Below are 18103 nucleotides of genomic sequence, written 5' to 3' on the forward strand. Positions count from 1 at the left end.
AAAGCTGATGACAAAACGAGCAGAAAAGCCATAGGCCCAATACCCCTTTTACTCTAGTTTTTTAGCCACAAAGGATTGGATTATTGGGGAATGAGCATAGTTTTGAGCGTTTTCAATCTGTATAATCATATTGAGTTTTAGCATATAGCAGACTGATCCGTTGAAAAGCTGATGACAAAACAAGAGAAGCCGCATGGCCCAATACCCCGTTTTACTCAGTTTTTTCGCAAAAAGGATCTCATGATTTTGGGGAAATCGAGCATAGTTTTGAGCGTTTTCAATTCTGTATAATCAATACTGAGTTTACGATATAACAAGACTATTGCGTCAAAAAGCTGATGACAAAACAGCAAAAAGCCGCAAGGCCCAATACCCCGTTTTACTTAGTTTTGCACGAAAGTGGATCTGATTATGTGGAGAATGAGCACAGTTTTTTTAGCGGTTTTCAATTTGTTGTAATCAATATGAGTTTCATTGAAGAAGCGACTGATCGCTTCAAAAATCTGATGCAAAACGAGTGAGAAACACCGCATAGCCCAATACCCCGTTTACTTCAGTTTTTTGAGCACCAAAATGGACCGATTATGGGAAATCGAAGCACTAGTTTTGAGCGTTTTTCAATTCTGTTATCAACTACTGAGTTTTCGCATATAGCAGACTGACCGTTGCAAAAAGCGATGAAAAAGAGAGCAAAAAAGCCGCTAGGCCCAATACCCATTTTTCTCAGTTTTTTCAGCCACAATAAGGATCTCATATGGGGAAATGAGCACCGTTTTACTCAGTTTTTTAGCCGCCGATAATGGATCTGGATTTTGGGTGAATTGAGCACTAGTTTTTGAGCGTTTTCAATTCTGTATAATCAATACTGAGTTTTCACATGTAGCAGGACTGATCGCGTCAAAAAGCTGATGACAAAACGAGCAAAAACCCGCATAGGCCCAATACCTCGTTTTACTCAGTTTATTAGCTATCAAAAATGGATCTCTTTAATGGGGAAATCGAGCACTAGTTTTTCAACGTTTTCATTTCTGTATAATCAACACTGAGTTTACGCATATAGCAGGACTGATCGCATTGAAAAGCTAATGACAAAACGAGCAAAAAGCTGCAGAGGCCCAATAGCCCGTTTTACTCAGTTTTCTTACCACCAATAATGGATCTGGATTTTGGGCGAATTGAGAACTAGTTTTTGAGCATTTTCAATTCTATACAATCAATACTGATTTTTTGAATGTTGCAGGACTGGTCGCATTGAAAAGCTGATGACAAAACGAGCAGAATGCCGCATAGGCCCAATACCCTGTTTTACTTAGTTTTTTAGCCACCAAAAATGGATCTCAGTTATGTGAAAATCGAGCACTAGTTTTTGAGCGTTTTCATTTTTGTATAATCAATACTAAGTTTACGCATATAACAAGACTGACCGGGCCAAAAAGATGATGACAAAACGAGCAGAAAGCCGCATAGGCCCAATATCCCGTTTTACTCAGTTTTTTAGCCACCGATAATGGATTTGGATTTTGGGTAAATTGAGCACTAGTTTTTGAGCGTTTTCAATTCTGTACGATCAATACTGAGTTTTCGCATATAGCAGGACTGATCACGTCGAAAAGCTGATGACAAAACGAGCAGAAAGCCGTAGAGACCCAATACCCCATTCTACTCAGTTTTTTAGCCACCAAAAATGGATATGGATTTTGGTTGAATTGATCACTAGCTTTTTGGCGTTTTTAATTCTGTACAATCAATACTGAGTTTTCACATATAGCAGGACTAATCGCGTCGAAAAGCTGCTGACAAAATGAGCAGAGAGCCGCAGAGGCCCAATACCCCGTTTTACTCAGTTTTTTTGCCACCGAATAATGGATCTGGATTTCTGGTGAATTGATCACTAGCTTTTTGGCGTTTTCAATTCTGTACAATCAATACAGAGTTTACGCATATAACAAGACTGATCGTGTCAATAAGCTGATGGCAAAACGAGTAGAAAGCCGGATTGGTCCAATACCCCATTTTACTCAGTTTTTTAGCCACTGATAATGGATTTGGATTTTGGGTGAATTGAGCACTAGTTTTTGAGCGTTTTCAATTATGTACAATCAATACTGAGTTTTCACATATAGCAGGACTGATCACGTCAAAGGGCTGATTAAAAAACGAGCAGAAACCCGTATAGGCCCAATACCCCGTTTTACTGAGTTTTTTAGCCATAAAAAATGGATCTCAATAATGGGGAAATCGAGCACTAGTTTTTGAGCGTTTTCATTTCTGTATAATCAATACTAAGTTTACACATATAGCAGGACTGATCGCATTGAAAAGCTGATGACAAAACGAGCAGAAAGCTGCAGAGGCCCAATACCCCGTTTTACTTAGTTTTTTTACTACCGATAATGGATCTGGATTTTGGGTGAATTGAGAACCAGTTTTTGAGCGTTTTCAATTCCATACAATCAGTACTGATTTTTGCATGTTACAGGACTAGTCGCATCGAAAAGCTGATGACAAAACGAGTAGAAAGCCGCATAGGCCCAATACCCCGTTTTACTCAGTTTCTTAGCCACCAAAAATGGATCTCAATTATGTGGAAATCGACCACTAGTTTTTGAGCGTTTTCATTTTTGTATAATCAATACTGAGTTACGCATATAAAAAGCCTGATCGCGTCAAAAAGCTGATGACAAAACGAGCAGAAAGCCGCATAGGCCCAATACCCCGTTTTACTCAGTTTTTTAGCCACCGATAATGGATCCAGATTTTGGGTGAATTGAGCACTAGTTTTTGAGCGTTTTCAATTCTGTACAATCAATACTGAGTTTTCACATATAGCTGGACTGATCGAGTTGAAAAGGAGATGACAAAACAGGCAGAAAGCTGCATAGGCCCAATACCCCGTTTTACTTGGTTTTTTAGCCACCGATGATGGATCTGGATTTTGGGTGAAATGAGCACTAGTTTTTGAGCGTTTTCAATTCTGGACAATCAATCTGAGTTTTTGCATCTAGCAGGACTGATCGCGTCAAAAAGCTGATGACGAAACGAGTAGAAAGCCGCATAGGCCCAATACCCCATTTTACTCAGTTTTTTAGCCACCGATAATGGATGTGGATTTTGGGTGAATTGTGCTATAGTTTTTTAGCGTTTTCAACTTTGTGCAATCAATACTCAGTTTTCACATATAGTAAAGGTGATCGCGTCGAGAAGCTAATGGCAAAACTAGCAGAAAGCCGCAAAGGACCAATACCCCGTTTTACTCAGTTTTTTTGCCATCGATAATGGATCCGGATTTTGGGTGAATTGAGCACTAGTTTTTGCGCGTTTTCAGTTTTGTGCAATCAATACTGAGTTTTTGCATATATCAAGACTAATCGCGGCAAAAAGCTGGTGACAAAACGAGTAGAAAGCCGCATAGGCCCAATACCCCGTTTTACTCAGTTTTTTAGCCATCGATAATGGATCAGGATTTTGGGTGAATTGTGCTCCAGTTTTTTAGCGTTTTTAACTCTGTGCAATCAATACTGAGTTGTCACATATAGTGGGATTGATCGCATCGAGAAGCTGATGACAAAACTAGCAGAGAGCTGCAGAGTCCCAATACCCCGTTTCACTCAGTTTTTTAGCCACCAAAAATGGATCTCAATTATGGGGAAATTGAGCACTAGTTTTTGAGCATTTTCAATTCTGTACAATCAATACTGAGTTTATGCATATAGCAGGACTGATCACATTGAAAAGCTACTGACAAAACGAGCAGAAAGCCGCAGGGGCCCAATACCCCGTTTTACTCAGTTTTTTTGCCACCGAATAATGGATCTGGATTTTGTGTGAGTTGATCACTAGCTTTTTGGCGTTTTCAATTCTGTAGGATCAATACTGAGTTTACACATATAACAAGACTGATCGCATCAAAAAGCTAATGACAAAACGAGCAGAAAGCCGCATTGGCCCAATACCCCTTTTTACTTAGTTTTTTAGCCACCGATAATGGATTTGGATTTTGGGTGAATTGGGCACTATTTTTTGAGCGTTTTCAATTCTGTAGAATCAATACTAAGTTTTCACATATAGCAGGACTGATCGCTTCGAGGAGCTGATGACAAAACGAGCAGAAAGCCGTATAGGCCCAATACCCCGTTTTACTCAGTTTTTTAGCCACCGATAATGGATTTGGATTTTGGGTGAATTGAGCACTAGTTTTTGAGCGTTTTCAATTCTGTACAATCAATACTGAGTTTTCACATATAGCAGGACTGATCGCATCGCAAAGCTGATGACAAAACGAGCAGAAAGCCGCATAGAACCAATATCCCGTTTTACTCAGTTTTTTAGCCACCGACAACGGATATGGATTTTGGGTGAATTGTGCTCCAGTTTTTTAACGTTTTGAACTCTGTACAATCAATACCAAGTTTTCACATATAGCAGGACTGATCGCGTTGAGAAGCTGAAGACAAAACTAGCAGAAAGCCGCATAGGCCTGATACCCCGTTTTACTCAGTTATTTAGCCACTGATAATTGATATGGATTTTTGGTGAATTAAGCACTAGTTTTTGAGCGTTTTCAATTTTGAAAAATCAATACTGAGTTTTTTCATATAGCAGGACTGATCACGTCGAAAAGCTGATGACAAAACGAGCAGAAAGCCGCATAGAACCAATACCCTGTTTTACACAGTTTTTTAGCCACCGACAATGGATATGGATTTTGGGTGAATTGTGCTCTAGTTTTTTAGCGTTTTGAACTATGTACAATCAATATCGAGTTTTCACATATAGCAGGACTGATCGCGTTGAGAAGCTGATGACAAAACTAGCAGAAAGCCGCAGAGGCCCAATACCCTGTTTTACTCAGTTTTTTTGCCACCGAATAATGGATCTGGATTTTGGGTGAATTGAGCACTTGGTTTTGAGGGTTTTCAATTTTGTACAATCAATACTGAGTTTTCGCATTAGCAGGACTGATCGCGTCAAAAAGCTGATGACAAAACGAGCAGAAAGCCGCATAGGCCCAATACCCCGTTTTACTCAGTTTTTTAGCCACCGATAATGGATCTGGATTTTGGGTGAATTGAGCTCTAGTTTTTTATCGTTTTCAAATCTGTACAATCAATACTGAGTTTTCACATATAGCAGGATTGATCATGTCAAAAAGCTGATGACAAAACGACCAGAAAGCTGCAGAGGCCCAATGCCCCGTTTTACATAGTTTTTTAGCCATCGATAATGGATCTGTATTTTGGGTGAATTGAGCACTAGTTTTTGGCCGTTTTAAATTCTGTACAATCAATACTGAGTTTTTGCGTAATGATGGACTGATCATGTCAAAAAGCTAATGACAAAACGAGCAGAAAGCCGCATCGGCCCAATACCCCGTTTTACTCAGTTTTTTAGCCACCAAAAATGGATCTCAATTATGGGGAAACGGAGCACTAGTTTTTGAGCATTTTCATTACTGTATAATCAATACTGAGTTTACACATATAGCAGGACTGATCGCATTGAAAAGCTTATGAAAAAACGAGCAGAAAGCCACGGAGGCCCAATACCCCGTTTAACTCGGTTTTTTAGCCACTCGGTTTTTTAGCGTTTTCAATTCTGTACAATCAATACTGAGTTTTCGCATATAGCAGGACTGATCGCGTTGAAAATCTGATGACAAAACGAGCAGAAAGCCGCATAAGCCCAATACCCCGTTTTACTCCGTTTTTTAGCCACCAAAAATGGATCTCAATTATGGGAAAATCGAGCACTAGTTTTTGAGCGTTTTCATTTCTGTATAATCAATACTGAGTTTACACATATAGCCGGACTGATCGCGTTGAAAAGCTGATGACACAAGCAAAAAGCCGTAGAGGCTCAATACCCCGTTTTACTCAGTTTTTTAGCCACCGATAATGGATCTGGATTTTGGGTGAATTGAGCACTAATTTTTGAGCGTTTTCAATTATGTACAATCAATACTGAGTTTTTGCATATAGCATGACTGATCGCGTCAAAAAGCCGATGGCAAAACTAGCAGAAAGTCGCATAGGCCCAATATCCCGTTTTACTCAATTTTGTAGCCACTGATAATGGATCTGGATTTTGGGTGAATTTAGCACTAGTTTTTGAGCATTTTCAATTCTGTACAATCAATATTGAGTTTTCGCATATAGCAGGACTGATCGCATCGAAAAGCTGATGACAAAATGGCAGAAAGCCGCATAGGCCCAGTACCCCGTTTTACTCAGTATTTTAGCCACCGATAATGGATTTGGATTTTGGGTGATTTGAGCACTAGTTTTTGAGCATTTTCAAGTCTGTACAATCAATACTGAGTTTTCACATATAGCAAGACTAATCGCATTGAAAAGCTGATGAGAAAACGAGCACAAAGCCACAGAGGCCCAATACCCTATTTTACTCAGTTTTTTAGCCACCGATAAGGGATCTGGATTGTAATATCCCACTTAAGGTATGTATTTAAGATTTGCTGTATTAGTTAAAAGTTTATTGTTTCAACTTTAATTGAGTTTGTATGTTGAGTTGGTTGAATTGTTGCCTTGAAATTGGTTGAGTGTTAGTGAAGTTGGAAATCAAATCTTTGCTGCGGCGAGGAGGAGGAGATGCACCACGGGTAGGTTCTGCCCTATTTCGCCGAGGCGACGAAAAGTGCTTCGCCGCGGCGACGAACCTAAGACAAAGTTTCTTGAGTTTTCTAGAGAATTCTNCAATAATGCCCTCATTTTTAATGCATTCTCTATTAAATTCTATCTCTTTTCACTCCCCACAAGTTCAACTAATTTTGAGTGAAAAGACCATTTTACCCTAATGAAAGTTTAAGGGATTTTCTCTACATTTTTCGCAAAATAACTTTAACAAAAATTCAACTAAGGGCCAACTAACCAATATTAACAATATATCGACCCAAATAAAAACAAAACAATAAACATTTAAGCAATACACCATAACTTAACTATGTACCTCAAGTGGAGCGTTACAAAAATGAGCAGAATGCCGCATAGGCCCAATACCCTGTTTTACTTAGTTTTTTAGCCACCCATAATGGATCTGGATTTTGGGTGAATTGAGCACTAGTTTTTGAGCATTTTCAGTTCTGTACAATCAATACTGAGTTTTCACATATAGTAGGACTGATCGTGTTGAAAAGCTAATGACAAAATGAGCAGAAAGCCGCATCGGCCTAATACCCCGTTTTACTCAGTTTTTTAGCCACCAAAAATGGATCTCAATTATGTGGAAATCGAGCACTAGTTTTGAGGCGTTTTCATTTCTGTATAATCAATACTGAGTTTTCACATATAAAAAGACTGATCGCGTTGAAAAGCTTATGACAAAACGAGCAGAAAGTCGCATAGGCCCAATACCCAGTTTTACACAATTTTTTAGCCACCTATAATGGATCTGGATTTTGGGTGATTTGAGCACTAGTTTTTGAGCGTTTTCAATTCTCTATAATCAATACTAAGTTTTCTAATATAGCAGGACAGATTGTGTTAAAAAGCTGATGACAAAACGAGCAGAAAGCCGCATAGGCCCATTATCCCGTTTTACTCAATTTTTAGCCACCGATAATGGATCTGGATTTTGGGTGAATTGAGCACTAGTTTTTGAGCGTTTTCAATTTTGTACAATCAATACGGAGTTTTCACATGTAGCAGGACTGATCGTATTGAAAAGCTAATGAAAAAACGAGCAGAAAGCCGCATCGGCCCAATAGCCTGTTTTACTCAGTTTTTTAGCCACAAAAAATGGATCTCAATTATGTGGAAATCGAGCACTAGTTTTTAGGCGTTTTCATTTCTGTATAATCAACACTGAGTTTTTACATATAACAAGACTGATCACATTGAAAAGCTTATGACAAAACAAGTAGAAAGCTGCATAGGCCCAATACCCCGTTTTACTCCGTTTTTTAGCGACCCATAATGGATCTGGATTTTGGGTGAATTGAGCACTAGTTTTTGAGCGTTTTCAATTTTGTACAATCAATACTGAGTTTTTGCATATAGCAGGACTGATCGTGTCGAAAAGCTAATGACAAAACGAGCAGAAAGCCGCATCAGCACAATACCCCATTTTACTCAGTCTTTTAGCCCCCAAAAATGGATCTCAATTATGTGGAAATCGAGCACTAGTTTTTAGGCATTTTCATTTCTGTATAATCAATACTGAGTTTTTGCATATAACAAGACTGATCACGTTGAGGAGCTTATGACAAAACGAGCAGAATGCCGCATAGGCCCAATACCCCGTTTTACTCAGTTTTTTAGCCACCCATAATGGATCTGGATTTTGGGTGAATTGACCACAAGTTTTTTAGCGTTTTCAATTCTGTACAATCAATACTGAGTTTTCGCATATAGCAGGACTGATCGTGTCAAAAAGTTGATGACAAAACGAGCAGAAAGCTGAATCGGCCCAATACCCTGTTTTACTCAGTTTTTTAGCCACCAAAAATGGATCTCAATTATGTGGAAATTGAGCACTAGTTTTTAGGCGTTTTCATTTCTGTATAATCAACACTGCGTTTTCACATATAACAAGACTAATCACGTTGAAAAGCTTTTGAAAAAATGAGCAGAAAGTCGAATAGGCCCAATACCATGTTTTACTCAGTTTTTTAGCCACCCATAATGGATATGGATTTTGGCTGAATAGACCACGAGTTTTTTAGCGTTTTCAATTCTGTATAATCAATACTGAGTTTTCGCATGTAGCAGGACTGATCGCGTTAAAAAGTTGATGAAAAAACAAGCAGAAAGCCGCATAGGCCCAATACCCAGTTTTACTCCCTTTTTTAGCCACCCATAATGTATCTAGATTTTGGGTGAATTGAGCACTAGTTTTTGAGAGTTTTCAATTCTGTACAATCAATACTGAGTTTTCGCATATAGCAGGACTGATCGTGTCAAGAAGTTGATGACAAAATGAGCAGAAAGCCGAATCGGCCCAATACCCCGTTTTACTCAGTTTTTTAGCCGCCAAAAATGGATCTCAATTATGTGGAAATTGAGCACTAGTTTTTAGGCGTTTTCATTTCTGTATAATCAATACTGAGTTTTTGCATATAACAGGACTAATCTCGTTGAAAAGCTTATGACAAAACGAGCAGAAAGCCACATAGGCCCAATACCTAGTTTTACTCCCTTTTTTAGCCACCCATAATGTATCTAGATTTTGGGTGAATTGAGCACTAGTTTTTGAGCGTTTTCAATTCTGTACAATCAATACTGAGTTTTCACATATAGCAGGACTGATCGTGTCAAAAAGTTGATGACAAAACGAGCAGAAAGCCGAATCGGCCCAATACCCCGTTTTACTCAGTTTTTTAGCCACCAAAAATGGATCTCAATTATGTGGAAATTGAGCACTAGTTTTTAGGCGTTTTCATTTCTGTATAATCAATACTGCGTTTTTACATATAACAAGACTGATCACGTTGAAAAGCATTTGAAAAAATGAGCAGAAAGCCGAATAGGCCCAATACCCTGTTTTACTCAGTTTTTTAGCCACCTATAATGGATCTGGATTTTGGGTGAATTGAGCACAAGTTTTTGAGCGTTTTCAATTCTGTACAATCAATACTGAGTTTTCACATATAGCAGGACTGATCGCATCAAAAATTTGATTACAAAACGAGCAGAAAGCCGCATAGGCTCAATACACCGTTTTACTCAGTTTTTTAGCCACCGATAGTGGATCTGGATTTTGGGTGAACTGAGCACTAGTTTTTGAGCGTTTTCAATTCAGTACAATCAATATTGAGTTTTTTCAATAGCAGGACTGATCGTGTTGAAACGCTAATGATAAAATGAGCAGAAAGCTGCATAGGCCCAATACCCCGTTTTACTCAGTTTTTAGCCACCGATAATGGATCATGATTTTGGGTGAATTGAGCACTAGTTTTTGAGTGTTTTCAATTCTGTACAATCAATACTGAGTTTTCGCATATAGCAGGACTGATCGTGTCAAAAAGCTAATGACAAAACGAGCAGAAAGCCGCATCGGCCCAATACCCGTTTTACTCAGTTTTTTAGCCACCAAAAGTGGATCTCAATTACGTGGAAATCGAGCACCAGTTTTTGAGCGTTTTCATTTTTGTATAATCAATACTGAGTTTACGCATATAAGCAGATTGATCACATTGAAAAACTGATGTGAAAACAAGCAGAAAGCGGCATACGCCGACTTCCCCGTTTTACTCAGTTTTTTAGCCACCGATAATGGATCTGGATTTTGGGTGAATTGATCACTAGTTTTTGAGCGTTTTCAATTCTGTACAATCAATACTGAGTTTTCACATATAGCAAGACTGATCGTGTCGAAAAGCTTATGACAAAAGAGCAGAAAGCCACATAGGCCCAATACCCCGTTTTAATCAGTTTTTTAGCCACTAAAAATGGATCTCAATTATGTGGAAATCAAGCACTAGTTTTTAGGAGTTTTCATTTTTGTATAATAAATACTGAGTTTTCGCATATAACAAGATTGATCACGTTGAAAAGCTTATGACAAAACGAGCAGAAAGCCGCATAGGCCCAATACCCCGTTTTACTCAGTTTTTTAGCCACCCATAATGGATCTAGATTTCGGGTGAATTGAGCACAAGTTTTTTAGCGTTTTCAATTCTGTTCAATCAATACTGAGTTTTTGCATATAGTAGGACTGATCACGTCAAAAAGTTGATGACTAAACGAGCAGAAAGCCGCATAGGCCCAATACCCCGTTTTACTCAGTTTTTTAGCCACCAAAAATGGATGACAATTACATGGAAATCGAGCACTAGTTTTTGAGCGTTTTCATTTCTTTACAATCAATACTGAGTTTACGCATATAACAAGACTGATCGCATTGAAAAACTGATGTCAAAACGAGCAGAAAGCGGCATACGCCCAATACCCTGTTTTACTCAGTTTTTTAGCCACCGATAATGGATCTGGATTTTGGGTCAATTGAGCACTAGTTTTTGAGCATTTTAAATTCTGTACAATCAATACTGAGTTTTCGCATATAGCAGGACTGATATTGTCGAAAACCAGATGACAAAATGAGCAGAAAGCCACATAGGCCCAATACCCCATTTAAATCAGTTTTTTAGCCACCAAAAATGGATCTCAATTATGTGGAAATCGAGCACTAGTTTTTAGGCGTTTTCATTTCTGTATAATCAACACTGAGTTTTCACATATAACAGGACTGATCCCATTGAAAAGCTTATGACAAAACGAGTAGAAAGCCGCATATGCCCAATACCCCATTTTACTCAGTTTTTTAGCCACCCATAATGGATCTGGATTTTGGGTGAATTGAGCACTAGTGTTTGAGAGTTTTCAATTCTGTACAATCAATATTGAGTTCTCGCATATAGCAGGACTGATCGTGTCGAAAAGCTAATGACAAAATGAGCAGAAAGACTGTATCGGCCCAATACCCTGTTTTACTCAGTTTTTTAGCCACCAAAAATGGATCTCAATTTTGTGGAAATCGAGCACTCGTTTTTAGGCGTTTTCATTTCTGTATAATCAATACTGATTTTTTGCATATAACAAGACTAATCGCTTTGAAAAGCTTATGACAAAACGAGCAGAAAGCCGCATAGGCCTAATACCTCGTTTTACTTAGTTTTTTAGCTACCCATAATGGATCTGGATTTTGGGTTAATTTAGTACAAGGCTTTTAGCGTTTTCAATTCTGTACAATCAATACTGAGTTTTCGCATATAGCAGGACTGATCGTGTCGAAAAGCTGATGACAAAACGAGCAGAAAGCCGCATCGGCCCAATATCCCGTTTTACTCAGTTTTCTAGCCACCCGTAATGGATCTGGATTTTGGGTGAATTGAGCACAACCTTTTGAGCGTTTTCAATTCTGTACAATCAATACTGAGTTTTTACATATAGCAGGACCGATTGCATCTAAAAGCTGATGACAAATTGAGCAGAAAACCGCATAGGCCCAATACCCTGTTTTACTCAGTTTTTTACCCACCGATAATCGATCTGGATTTTGGGTGAATTGAGCACTTGTTTTTGAGCATTTTCAATTCTGTATAATCAATACTGAGTTTTGCATATAGCAGGACTGATCGCGTTGAATAGCTGATGACAAAACGAGCAGAAAGCCGCATAGGCCCAATACCCCGTTTTACTTTGTTTTTTAGCCACCAAAAATGGATCTCCATTATGTGGAAATCGAGCGCTAGTCAAATAGTTTTTTAGCCACCAAAAATGGATCTCTATTATGCGGAAATCGAGCGCTAGTTTTTTACTGTTTTCATTTCTGTATAATCAATACTAAGTTTATGCATACAACAAGACTGAATGCGTTGAAAAGCTTATGACAAAACGAGCAGCAAGCCGCATAGGCCCAATACCCTGTTTTACTCAGTTTTTTAGCCACCCATAATGGATCTAGATTTTCGGTGAATTGAGCACAAGTTTTTGAGCGTTTTCAATTCTGTACAATCAATACTGTGTTTTGCATATAGCAAGACTGATCGCGTTGAAAAGCTGATGACAAAACGAGCAGAAAACCGCATAGGCCCAATACCCCGTTTTACTTAGTTTTTAGCCACCAATAATGGATCTCAATTACCTGGAAATCGAGCACTAGTTTTTGAGCGTTTTCATTTTTGTACAATCAATACTGAGTTTTGGGTGAATTGAGCACTAGTTTTCGAGCGTTTTTAATTCTGCACAATCAATGCTGAGTTTTGCATATGGTAGGACTGATCGCGTTGAAAAGCTGATGACAAAATGAGCAAAAAGCCGCATAGGCCCAATATCCCGTTTTACTCAGTTTTTTAGCCACCGATAATGGATCTGGATTTTGGGTAAATTGAGCACTGGTTTTTTAGCGTTTTCAATTCTGTACAATCGATACTGTGTTTTGCAAATAGCAGGACGGATCGCGTTGAGAAGCTGATGACAAAACGAGCAGAAAGCCGCATAGGCCCAATACCCCGTTTTACTCAGTTTTTTAGCCACCAATAATGGATCTGGATTTCGGGTAAATTGAGCACTAGTTTTTTAGCGTTTTCAATTCTGTACAATCAATACTGTGTTTCGCATATAGCAGGATGGATCACGTCAAAAAGCTGATGACAAAACGAGCAGAAAACCGCATCGGCCCAATACCCCGTTTTACTTAGTTTTTAGCCACCAATAATGGATCTGGATTTTGTGTGAATTGAGCACTAGTTTTTTAGCATTTTCAATTCCGTACAATCAATACTGAGTTTTGCATATAGCAGGACTGATCGCGTCGAAAAGCTGGTGACAAAACGAGCAGAAAGCCGCATAGGCCTAATACCCTGTTTACTCAATTTTTTACTCACCGATAATGGATCTGGATTTCGGGTGAATTGAGCACTTGTTTTTGAGCGTTTTCAATTCTGTACAATCAATACTGAGTTTTGCATAGTAGGACTGATCGCGTCGAATAGCTGATGACAAAACGAGCAGAAAGCCGCATAGGCCCAATACCCCGTTTTAATCAGTTTTTTAGCCACCAAAAATGGATTTCCATTATGTGGAAATCGAGCACTAGTTTTTGACCGTTTTCATTTCTGTACAATCAATACTGAGTTTATGCATATAACAAGATTGATCGCGTTGAAAAGCTTATGACAAAATGAGCAGAAAGCCGCATAGGCCCAATACCCCGTTTTACTCAGTTTTTTAGGCACCCATAATGGATCTGGATTTTTGGTGAATTTAGCACAAGTTTTTGAGCGTTTTCAATTCTGTACAATCAATACTGAGTTTTCACATATAGCATGACCGATTGCATCTAAAAGCTGATGACAAAACGAGCAGAAAGCCGAATAGGCCCAAGACCCCGTTTTACTCAGTTTTTTAGCCACCGATAATGGATTTGGATTTTGGGTAAATTGAGCACTAGTTTTTGAGCGTTTTCATTTTTGTATAATCAATACTGAGTTTTGCATATAGCAGGACTGATCGCGTCGAAAAGCTGATGACAAAAAGAGCAGAAAGCTACATAGGCTCAATACCCCGTTTTACTCAGTTTTTTAGCCACCAAAAATCGATCTCAATTATGTGGAAATCGAGCCCTAGTTTTTGAGCGTTTTTATTTCTGTATAATCAATACTGAGTTTACACATATAACAAGACTGATCACGTTGAAAAGCTTGTGACAAAATGAGAGGAAACCCGCATAGGCCCAATAGCCCGTTTTGCTTGGTTTTTTAGCCACCGATAATGGATCCGGATTTTGGGTGAATTGAGCACTAGTTTTTGAGCGTTTTCAATTCTGTATAATCAATACTGAGTTTACGCATATAGCAAGACTGATCGCGTCGAAAAGCTGATGACAAAACGAGCAGAAAGCCGCATAGGACCAACACACCGTTTTACTCAGTTTTTTCGCGACTAATAGTGGATCTCGATTATGGGGAAATCGAGCACTAGTTTTTGAGCGTTTTCAATTCTGTATAATCAATACTGAGTTTACGCATACAAAAAGACTGATCGCATCGAAAATCTGATGACAAAACGTGCAGAAAGCCGCATAGGCCCAATACCCCGTTTTACTCAGTTTTTTAGCCACCAAAAAGGAATCCCGATTATGTGGAAATCGAGCACTAGTTTTTGAGCGTTTTCATTTCTGCATAATCAGTACTGAGTTTATGAATATAATAAGACTGATCGCATCAAAAAGCTGATGACAAAACGAGCAGAAAACAGCATAGGCCCAATGCCCCGTTTTACTTAGTTATTTAGCCACCAAAAATGGATCTCAATTATATGGAAATAGAGCATTAGTTTTTGAGCATTTTCATTTATGTATAATCAATACTGAGTTTACGCATACAAAAAGACTGATCGCATCGAAAAGCTGATGTCAAAACGAGCAGAAAGCCGCATAGACCCAATACCCCGTTTTACTCAGTTTTTTAGCCACCAAAAATGGATCTGGATTTTGGGTGAATTGAGCACTACTTTTTGAGCGTTTTCAATTATGTACAATTGATACTGAGTTTTAACATATAGAAGGACTGATCGCGTCGAAAGCCTGATGACAAAACGAGCAGAAAGCCGCATAGGCCCAATACCCAGTTTTACGCAGTTTTTTAGCCACCAAAAATGGGTCTCAATTATGTGGAAATTGAGCACTAGTTTTTGAGCGTTTTCATGTCTATATAATCAATACTGAGTTTACACATAACAAAAGACTGATCGTGTCGAAAAGCTGATGACAAAACGAGCAGAAAGCCGCATAGGCCCAATACCCCGTTTTACTCAGTTTTTTAGCCAGCAAAAATGAATCTCAATTATGTGGAAATCGAGCACTAGTTTTTTATCATTTTCATTTCTGTATAATCAATACTGAGTTTACACATACAAAAAGACTGATCGCGTCGAAAAGCTGATGACAAAACGAGCAGAAAGCCGCATAGGCCCAATACCCCGTTTTACTCAGTTTTTTTGCCACCAAAAATGGATCTGGATTTTGGGTGAATTGAGCACTAGTTTTTGAGTGTTTTCAATTATGTACAATCGATACTGAGTTTTCACATATAGTAGGACTGTCGCATCGAAAAGCTGATGACAAAACGAGCAAAAAGCCGCACAGGCCCAGTACCCCATTTTACTTAGTTTTTTAGCCTCAAAAAATGTATCTCAATTATGTGGAAATTGAGCCCTAGTTTTTGAGCGTTTTCATTTCTGTATAGTCAATACTGACTTTTCATATATAGCAGGACTGATCACGTTGAAACACTGATGACAAAACGAGCAGAAAGCCGCATAGGCCCAATACCCTGTTTTACTTAGTTTTTTAACCACCGATAATGGATCTGGATTTTTGGTGAATTGAGCACTACTTTTTGCGCATTTCAATTCTGTACAATCAATACTGATTTTTGGCATATAGCAGGACTGATCGCGTCGAAACGCTGATGACAAAAAGTGCAGAAAGCCGCATAGCCCCAATACCCCGTTTTACTCAGTTTTTTGGCCACCAAAAATGGATCTCAATTATGTGAAAATCGAGCACTAGTTTTTTATCATTTTCATTTCTGTATAATCAATACTTAGTTTATGAATACAAAGAGACTGATCGCGTCGAAAAGCTAATGACAAAACGAGCAGAAAGCCGCATAGGCCCAATACCCCGTTTTACTCAGTTTTTTTGCCACCAAAAATGGATTTGGATTTTGGTTGAATTGAGCACTAGTTTTTGAGCGTTTTCAATTCTGTACAATCGATACTGAGTTTTCACAAATAGCAGGCCTAACCGCGTCAAAAAGCTGATGACAAAACGAGCGGAAAGCCGCATAGGCGCAATACCCCGGTTTACTCAGTTTTTTTAGCCACCAAAAATGGATCTCAATTATGTGGAAATTGAGCACTAGTTTTTGAGCGTTTTCATTTCTATATAATCAATACTGAGTTTACGCATACAAAAAGACTGATCACGTCAAAAAGCTGATGACAAAACAAGCAGAAAGCCGCATAGGCCCAATACCCCGTTTTACTCACTTTTTTAGCCACCGATAATGGATCTGGATTTTGGGGGAATTGAGCACTAGTTTTTGAGCATTTTCAATTCTGTAACATCAATACTGGGTTTTTACATATAGAAGGACTGATCGCATTGAAAAGCTGATGACAAAACAAGCAGAAAGCAGCATAGGCCCAATACCCCGTTTTAGTCAGTTTTTTAGCCACAAAAAATGGATCTCAATTATGTGGAAATTGGGCACTAGTTTTTGACTGTTTTCATTTCTATATAATCAATATTGAGTTTATGTATATAGCAGGACTGATCGTCGAAAAGCTGATGACAAAACGAGCAGAAAGCGCATAGGACCAATACCCGTTTTACTCAGTTTTTGAGCCACATAATGGATCTGATTTTGGGAGAATGAGCACTAGTTTTTGCGCTTTCAATTCTGTAAATCAATACTGAGTTTTTGCATATAGAGACTGATGCGTCGAAAAGCTGATGACAAAACGAGCAGAAAGCCGATAGCCCAATACACCTTTTACTCAGTTTTTGCGCACCAAAATGGATCTCATTATGGGAAATCGAGCACTAGTTTTTTAGCTTTCATTCTGTATAATCAATACTAGTTATGCATACAAAGACTGATCGGTCGAAAAGCTGATGACAAAACGAGCAGAAAGAGCCATAGGCCCAATACCCCGTTTACTCCGTTTTTTGCGCACCAAAATGGATCTCATTTGGGAATCGAGCACTAGTTTTTGAGCGTTTTCAATTCTATAAATCAATACTGAGTTATGCATACAAAGACGATCCGTCAAAAGCTGATGACAAAACGAGCAGAAAGCCACTAGGCCCAATACCGTTTTACTCAGTTTTTTGCGACAATAAGGATCTGATTATGGGGAATTGAGCACTAGTTTGAGCGTTCAATTCTGTAATCAATACTGTTTGCCATATAGAGACTGATCCTCGAAAAACTGATGAAAAACGAGCAGAAAACGCATAGGCCAATACCCGTTTTTATAGTTTTGCCACAAAATGGATTCATATGGGAAATCGGCACTAGTTTTTGAGGTTTTCATTCTGTATAATCAATAATGAGTTTCGATATAGCGACTGATCGTCGAAGCTGATGACAAAAAGAGCAGAAAGCCGCATAGGCCAAAACCCCGTTTTACTCAGTTTTGCCACCATAATGGATCTGATTTTTGGGAAATCGAGCACTAGTTTTTGAGCTTTCAATTCTGTAAATCAATACGATTTGATATAGAGACTGATGCGTCGAAAACATGATGACAAACGAGCAGAAAGCCGCATAGCCCACACACCGTTTTACTCAGTTTTTGCGCACCAAAATGGATCTCATTATGGGAAATCGAGCACTAGTTTTGACTTTTCATTTGTATAATCAATACTAGTTTACTACAAAGACTGATCGTGCGAAAAGCTGATGACAAAACGAGCAGAAAGCCGCATAGGCCCAATACCCGTTTTACTCAGTTTTTTTGCCACCAAATGGATCTCATTATGGGAAATCGAGCACTAGTTTTTGAGCGTTTTCAATTCTGTATAATCAATACGAGTTTGCATACAAAAGATCGATGCGTCGAAAAGCTGATGACAAAAC

This window comes from Pistacia vera, unplaced genomic scaffold (genome assembly GCF_008641045.1).
Source record: "Pistacia vera cultivar Batoury unplaced genomic scaffold, PisVer_v2 Contig400, whole genome shotgun sequence".
NCBI lineage: Eukaryota > Viridiplantae > Streptophyta > Magnoliopsida > Sapindales > Anacardiaceae > Pistacia > Pistacia vera.